Source organism: Octopus bimaculoides, chromosome 1, assembly GCF_001194135.2.
Source record: "Octopus bimaculoides isolate UCB-OBI-ISO-001 chromosome 1, ASM119413v2, whole genome shotgun sequence".
NCBI lineage: Eukaryota > Metazoa > Mollusca > Cephalopoda > Octopoda > Octopodidae > Octopus > Octopus bimaculoides.
Genome location: NC_068981.1, coordinates 57,476,846 through 57,485,934, shown reverse-complemented (window position 1 = coordinate 57,485,934; position 9,089 = coordinate 57,476,846). Strand labels below are relative to the sequence as shown.

Sequence of the window (9,089 nt, the reverse complement as noted above, 5' to 3'; positions counted from 1 at the left end):
CTGATGTTTATGTATCTATTGGTCTAAAACAAGTGTTGTTTTTTTATATTGTGTCTCATCATGTCCCATAACCTAATGGCAGAAACAGTGGTGTCAAATAAATGCTTTGTATTTAATGGTAAACATTTATTGTCTAGTTTCAAATTCAACTTTACCTGCTATCCTTACAAAAAAAATTTTATACTTTTCTCCCAAATTTGAAAGCCTTGCACCTATGTTAGAAATCAATATTTGTATTGGCCATGGCAGATTCTGTGGAGCGATCTGTGACTGTAACACAGTTTCAGTCTTCAGTTGAAGATATTTTTATCCGCTTAGGCATATAATAACTTGAAGTAATGAACATCACAACATCTCGTTTCCTGATCCATAACAACATAAAGTTATCCTGTGGCAGAAAGTAATAAACAAGGAGCCACTTCAAAAACATTTTAAAATGCATCTGTGGCAACCACTAACACTTGAAAAACTATGAGCATTTTGTCAGTTTGCTTTTGAACATAGGACACAAAAATAAATACACTATACAGCAGTACTGGACCACAAAGGACTACTCTCAGAAAAGCCCAGCATTCAACAAAGTACTGACACTGAACATCTTCAAGCTCACTCTATGCTTTTTCCAAGCTTTAGATAGTCATTGGGGGTCAAATCATAGAATGCAAGATTATGGTTCAATCAGTAAGTGAACACTTCAAAACTACACAGGCACTCAAATTCAAACCATTTGTGTAGTCTCTATCAATGAATCTATTGTGTACTTCAGCAGGAGGCATGATCTGGTAATCTATGGATTCTAAGGCAGTCTCTGGTAAATAATAGATTCCGGGATAGGCTCTGGTAAATAATAGATTCCAAGGCAGGCTCTGGTAAATAATACATTCCAAAGTAGGCTACATCATGCAAACAATGTACTAGGTCTTTGAGCATAAGAAGAGCAAAGATGGACAACCATTTGATGTGTGTACCAGACTTCTTGCTACCTATGAAGGAAAACACCATCACTTCTTTATGGATAACTACTACATAAGCATTGATCTAGTTGAGCAAATGGTACTGAAACAAATTTACGTGACAGGGCTCACTGTGCTGATTGCAGTCATCTACCTGCAAAAGTAAAAAGAAAAATAGCAAAAAAGGAAACATTACAGCAATGAGGGAAGGATAGTTGCTTGCTCTAAGCTAAGTTGATCTCAAATGGCTCAGACATTTGTCAACTTTTGGTTCACCAGCTACTGTAAATAGAACAAAACAATGTGACAAGGAAAGTTCCCAATGTCATCATAGAAACAATAACGAAATGAAAGGTGGGGGTGATGTTTCAGGCCAAATGATGAGCCAACATGCAGCAGAGCTTGGCATAGTAAAGTGTTGACAAAGATAGTGCTTCACTTCGTTGACAGGACAGTAACAAATATCTACACTTGCTCCAGTACCAATCCAAATAATAGCACCCAGTCCATGAAAGAATTGATTCACTTGCAGTTCATCAGTGAACATGTGCAAGGTCTTATTGATGAATACAAAGAGCCCTAGAGAAAAGTGGGTAGGCCAGATGGCTGGAAAATTTTAGAGATACTTCATGGAAATTATTCAAAATATAAAAAGAAAAAAATGTGTTGTATGTATTCAATCAAGAATTCAAGGATACACATATAGCCACCTGGTGCAAAGATTGTTGTGTAGAATTGTGTAAAGGTTGTTTTGAAAAATATAATTAAAAGTGAGTATTTAATTTTTTTTATGGTATTGTATTCTGATATACAATTGCAGAGCAAATTATGTTTTGTTTGTTTTTATACATGATCAAACAACTTGTTTAAAGGTACCATTTTTCTGCTAATTTTCTGTAAATTATTTGCACACACCATTAGGATTTTAAAAATTATCTGCCTGCAAAAAGCTTAATAGGTTTGTTGCTTTTATCAGATTAATAATGTCTTAATGAGAAATATGTATCAAAATAATAAAAATATATTTTTCAAAGGGTTAATAATAATTTATTATCATCATCATAATCATTGTCATCATCATCAGAATCAGAAAAATAAAGAATATATCAAATAAATACTGAGATTGAATAAATGGAAGTTACCTCAGCTTGTTAATCCAAAAAAAAAAAAACATTCCTTTATTTTATATAATTTTGGATAGCTGGACAGATGAAGATGCCAAAGCCTATGAAAGGATACCTTCCTCAATAGTTAAACTATAAGAGTTATATCACAATTTTACAGAGATTTTTTCATTAGTATTATTTATATCATCTTTAAAATAAATTTATTTTTAAGACAAGACATTTAGTGGTTATTTCTTTTTTAAATTGTTAAAAAAACTTTTGCAATAACATCGATCTTTTAGAATGGTTCCTTCTATAATGTTTACAAGGCTGACAGCTCGGCTGTTAAGTTGTGTGTATTAAAATATCACTGCTACAAATGGAAGGTGGTTCAATGTTAATAAGTTTGAAAAGAGAAATATACAGGTAAAACATTTAATGTAAGCATTTCAACAAAGAAAAAAAAATGCTATACCCTAAAATTTTGTGTTTTAAAAAACGAAAGAAAATCCCTGGCTCAACTTAAAAGAACAGGGTTAATGTTTCAAATAGCTTGAAACAACATCGCTAGAAACTAAAAGTTGTATAAAAATTATTCTTATTGACAGAAAAAGACAATAGTACTTAAAACTTATTTTAACAAAATTAAATTATATGCTTTTAAGGATTCTCTTTTGTACATGAGTACTACTTTATTCATATCATTTTTATTGCGTAAAAGGTAATGTTAAGATTTTATCATGTTCTTCATCACACAGGCTTATGTATGAGATTTGTAGCTGCAGAAGACAAGAGAAAATTACATTTTCCTTCCCCCCCACCAAAAAAAAAAAGAACATACGGAAAATGTATTTGTTATTTATCACAACCAAAAGTGTTGAGCTTTTTTCTTTTCTTTTTTTTTTTAAGAATGAGAAAATACTGATGATATATCTAGAAAAGTCTAACATTTACTCTGACATTGTTCTAATTAAGTTAGATAAACTAGTGAGTAGAACAATTCTTGTAATACTGCTGTGTATAATAGATTGTGATAGAGATGTGACGTAGATGGTTAGTGAACTGTTATTGGTACACTAACCATCTACTTACAAGTGATGCCATAGGAACAGACCTTTGTCTCTCTCAGGCAAACTAGATGAAAACAAGTGTCATTCCTTCTTCATGGATGTATAGTAAGCAAGATAGCAAAGATTGAAAAGTTTTGTTCAGATAAGTAGATTAAATGTAAAAATGTTGAAACATAAGAGAAATATATTTGGTATCTGATCATAGTCCTTAGCAAAGACACTTAACTCTTACTGACTGAATCCACAGAAAGAAGTGCTGTGAATTTATAGACTTAGGCAGCAGGTGCAATGTTTAAATGACAACAATTTCTGTGAGAGCAATAATCTTATTAATATCATTGCATTACTTCCATGGCCATAGTTGACTGTTTAACTATGATCTTTTTGCTCAAAATAGAATCAAACAGATAAATCTTCACAAAGAATTCATTTTGAATTTTGTTTTAAAATTTTATCTTATTTTCAGTTAGGAAGATGTTTATAAGATAATATATTTTAAAAATTTGATACTATAGGTCACAAATTAATAGTGGCACACATTTTTTATGACAAAATTCTATATTTTTTCCTTATTAAATAAATGCCAATAAACTCTCCAAAAGACAAATACATTTCTCAAAATTATTTTGTATCAACTTACTACAAAATCAAATAAAGTAAGAGTTAAATTGCAGGATCAAGCATAAAAGCATAACACAAATAAAGACTTAGGAGCTAACTTGATTGAAATAATAGTAATAGCTGGAGGATTTTGGAGTCATTTTGATAGAAGCCTGAGCTATAACATTTCCACATCCATAACTATAAAGCAAGATAATGGTATAGTTATAGGCACATACTAATTACAAGTTAAGGAAGAACAGTTTTATATTATAAAGCTCTAGTCAGAAATACTTATATAGCTCGCTTCATTAAACAGATTCAGACAGCAAAAATTGTAATATGCATGTGACTAATAAAGTAAAAAACAAACACAAAAAGAAATTATACAAACTTTTGAAATACTAAGTAAAATTTCTAAATAATAAAAGAAATATGTTAAATATTAAGTTTTCAAAGTTATTAATAGATTAGAAAATGAAGTTGATTATTCTCACAACTGATTTTACAACACAAAGGAATTTTTAAATAAGTATTTATAATTTCTTACCTAAGATTATTACAACTATTAAGTGTAATATTCATCAATATGTCAGAAGAGACTAATGTTTGCTCATGAAAAACAATTCATAAATTAATTCTGTATGAACTATTAATAATTTTCTTTTAGATTTTTAAAAATATGTAAAGAATGTATTAAAAAAGAATTAATTATTTTTATTTTCTATCTTATACTTGTTTCAGTCATTAGACGAGCAACAGAACTTATAAACAGCATATTAAAATTGGTGTTGGCACCTAACCTGTTAATAGGAATATTTGTATCTAGTTGTGTGGTCTGTCTGACTTTTCTATTCTTTGTGTAGTGCCATGCTAATGTTGTTCACTTGATCTGACTTGGTGTGAACTGCCTATGTCCATTGAACCAGATTTTCAAATCCCTATTGAAGACTACAATGGATATCATACAGAGTGTTGATATTTGTAACAAGCAGAACATAGAATTCACTGACGATAAAACACTGACAATAAAACACTGACATCAGAGTTAAAGAAGTTTATGGATGAGATAAAATTCTTGACATACACTGCATTGCATTGTGGAGAAAGAGTAGGAGATTGGTGTTTAGCTAGAGAGACATTAGAAATCAAAGAAGCTAGACAAAAAAAAAAAACAGATTTGGTGAAAGGATGGCTGAAGATAAAAATTAAGGTTTTTTTTTTTAATTACAAGAAAAGATTAGTTAAAGCTAATAGAAATAAAGTTGGCAATGGATCATAATCAAGTGATAGCTTAGTAGTTATGTATAGGGTGTAAATATATTCCTTAATGGTCTTAGTGAAATGATTATTAATAGTAACAATATCATTAGCAAGTGAGGACTTCTGGGCTTTGAAAGTGGTTTTACACTTGTATAAAAACCTCTCATTTGAGGATATTAGGATTCTAGTTCTTAGTAAGTGAAATATACAAGAATATATTGAGAAAGATTCTACCCATTATATTTTGGGCCTTTTCGGTACAATTATTGCCATGGTTATCCTATACAGAAACTGTCTCATGCCAGTTAGCTGATTTAAACACTTAGAAAGTTCAGAATGCAGTTTACTAGCAGTTGTAAGGTTTGTGGTAAAAAATCCAGCAGAAAAACCAGGAAGAGTTCAAATGGAAATATTGAAGTAGACACTTGGGGTAAGAGTAAAGAAGTAGAAGTATTACTATGCTGGGAGAGTGGAATGGACATTCAGTGATTTACGTACAAAGAGAAATTAAATGATAACAATGTCAGTTTATGTACCAGTAAGATCAACAAAAAGAGTTGTGGATATTGAAGTTTATAATAAGATTAATTCTGAGATGCCATGGTGGGTGTTTTCAAGATTACAAAAAAAAAAAAAAGATGCATCAAATAGCTTAGGATGGCTAGGAGATCTGGGAAGTAAGAAAATCAAGTTGAAAGATTTGAAGATTTTCAATCCAAACAAAAAGAAGATTTTTTTTTCTTATGTCTAGAACATTGATGCATGGTCAGGATAATATATGAAATATTTGCAAAAAGACCCTCATCTTTTGCATAAAATTAGAGAGAGAATAGCCAGAGTAAGTAATAACTAAGGTGATGAATGGAGAAAAGCTAAAAAAAGTTTGCTGGAAGTTGTGCATCTATTAATATATGGAAACTAAACCCTTTAAAGAAAAGAGATTCTAGGAGTTAATAAGCACCATTATTTCTTATTTTGAAGAGGTTTTTCAACCCTACAGCTTTAATGAAACTGTTGAAAGACAAATATAAACCTTAAATATGCTTATAAATCATTTGATATTAATTACAAAAGGGATAACAACAGCAACAACATATTGCACTTTTGATGAAGAAATATCTATCAATGAGAGAGAAAATAAATAGAAAAATGCTACGAAATAAAAGCTGTATGATCTTTAAAAAGCATGGTAAATCACCCATTAAATACAATAACAGCTTAAACCCTTGCAAAATTTCATACACAGCCTAACAGATGAATTTGGGGGACATATCATTATCCCATAAAAAAAGAAGTACGAAATATAGCATAGACCTTACTGTGTAATTCACTAAATAACTAACTAAAAATTATTCGAAACTTATTCTCAAAATATTAAAAAACATATTGTTACACTATCTCATACATTTAAAAGCAGAGCATATTTTCTCTCTAACAACTGATCTTAGCTCTTTTGGTTTGTATAATATTACACACACACACACACAAACAGGTATGTTTCGTTTTACAATTTTACAAATGAGAGAAAGAGAATTCAATACATAAAGCAGAGTATATAATCTTTCTCTTTGAGGTTGCTAAGAGAGTGACTCAAGAGCTCAAAGTTTCAGAGCAGGACACTTCAAAATAATTGGCAAGTGCCTTGGCATGAAACTTTCGAGCCTTTGAGTCATTCCTGTAGCATTTTCAACCAAGATTACACACACACATACACAACACACAAGACTATCTCATAGACTTTACTTCATCATCTCCTAAAAACATTATTATTATTATTAACTAAATAACAGCTTTATAAGCTATTCTGTAAATTTAGAACCAAATCAAGTACAAAACAGCAGTTATGTTTTGGAACATATTTTTATCTTCCTGTTCCAGTAAAAAGATGCTACCAGCAATTCAAAACGAAGTAAAAAAATATACAATTTTTTGTAATCAAGCTTGTTTTCTTCGCACAGACTTTAAGTCAGTACTGAAGTAATAACATACACTTTTACTACAGCAGTACAGTAATAACACACACTTTGTGTACAGTACTGAGGTAATAACAGATTATTACCACAGCACTAAGATAGTAACACATTATTAAATTAATAAGAAAAGAACAACTTGATTTGTATTAACTGACAAAGAATCGGTATTAAAAACATTTTTCCATTTTCTCGTCATTGTCAGAATAGAGCAAAAATAATAAGAGAAGAGAAAGCCTTCCTTAGTGTGAGCACCATCCAAATGTAGCAAGTAGATGCCTTGATACTGTTTGAGGTTCAATACCACTGAATGAAATAACTGTCTGATTCACTACGGTATGGAGTACTGTCTGAGATTCGTGTACGGCACATTGGACAAGTCTGTTCCCGGTCAAACCACAGTGACACACAGTCTTCACAGAATATGTGCTGAAAAGACAAATAGAAAGCATTAGGAGACTGACATTCAGAGAGAATATTTATTTAATGATCCTAAAAAAAGAAAAAAAAAAAAGATCAAGTTAATTTTTTTGACCTTGTGTGTATAGAGGTGTCTATCCATTTATCAATAAGGTAGTCAACCATATTCATTTCAGGGAATGAGAGGAAGGAGCTACGATGTTAATGCCTTTCCCAAAAGCCAAAGCAGAGTAAATGAAAGAACTTGGATAAGGAATTAAACATTGGTTACTGATTTGGTTCACCTATGTATTAAATTCAGATAAAATATAAATTCCTCTTCATCATCATTAGCATCATCATCACCATTTAACATCTATTTTTCCATGCTGACATGGGTTAGATGGTTTGACAGGAGCCAGTAAACCAGAGGACTGCATCAAGCTTCACTGTCTACTTTGGCATGGTTTTTACAGCTGGATGCCCTTCCTAATGCCAACCATGTTACAGAATGAAGTGGGTATTTTTTACATGACATCAGCACCAGCAAGGTCTGTTTGGCATAGTTTTTTATGGTTGGATGCCCTTCCTAACACCAACCACTTTTTATTTTTTTAATATATACTTATAAATTAAAGGGATATCAAAAATAACAATATCCAATTTATTGTGTATAGGAATAAGCAGAGACAAATTTAGTTCTAGCTGGTCACTGAGAAAGCATTTGAATTGAATATGCTTGTATCTGTTTGAGAGGTGGCATTTAAAAAAATATAAATGTAAATAACTTCAATTTGGAATTCACATCCATTGTAAAATTATACAAGGTCACTCCCAGAAAAATAGCAGCTAAATCTCCCTTATATCACATGCTGCCATCTTAAAGGAAGATTTAACATGTAAAGTCAGCATGGTCTAGAAAGTCTTTCACCATAGATCTGTACAATCAGGGATGACCTCAGGCTAATCAACAGCTTCAAGAAGATCTCTTATTTTACTGGAAGAAGGATATGTAACAAAACTACTATTTCAAATAATTTGATATTAGTCAACTGTATTCATGAAATGTCTTGAGTGTTCCAAAGTAACACTTCAAATTACTCCACTAACATATTTCATGGTTGTAAGTTTAAGACACTGAAATACAGGTCTCATAACTCAGTTTAATTTTTATTAACCCATACTACTGAGCCCCTAGAAGGGAAATGTAACTTTATTGGTTTACCTAGTAGGCAAGTTCTTTTGCCACTGACAAATTACACAGTACTTGTTGTCAGGGTATCCAGTTGTAAAAATATTACTAGAATAACATAGAAGTGTACATATTCGTAAAAGCCATTCTAATATGGAAAACCATTCTATATGGAAAACCCGTGCTGCAACTTCCAATAGCATCGATCACCGAAGAATATAAAGCAGGAAAGGCGAGGACAGTAATGATGCTAAGGTATTCAAAAGATCAGAGCATCCGAGAAAACCCTCCAAAGGTACGAACAGGGAGGAAATGGAATGCGGAAGAGGCAGTAAAGAGGGCGATCGGAATACTAAAACATGCCGATATAGTTGGAGCAACGCAAGAAGCAAGAGCCAGCCTAGGGACGAGCAGTTTCAGGCCATTTTGCAAGAGCAGTGTAAAAGAGATGAAAGAGGCAGTGGTACACGAAGTGAGAAAGGAGGAAGAAGAAAGGCGGAATGTACATTTGGTGCAATGCAGTCAACAGGGGCAGT

The 9,089-nt window shown here is 31.8% G+C and overlaps 1 long non-coding RNA gene across 3 annotated transcripts in view; it reads right to left on the bottom strand.

The window, feature by feature from the left end:
* Window positions 1–1,977: 1,977 nt before the first annotated feature.
* The window catches only part of LOC128247551 (uncharacterized), a 10,908-nt gene continuing 3,796 nt past the window's right edge, over window positions 1,978–9,089 (bottom strand). For all 3 annotated transcript variants that reach the window (XR_008263863.1, XR_008263864.1, XR_008263862.1), the window contains exon 4: window positions 1,978–7,391. This is a non-coding gene — a long non-coding RNA (uncharacterized LOC128247551). The remainder of the gene's footprint in view (window positions 7,392–9,089) is intronic.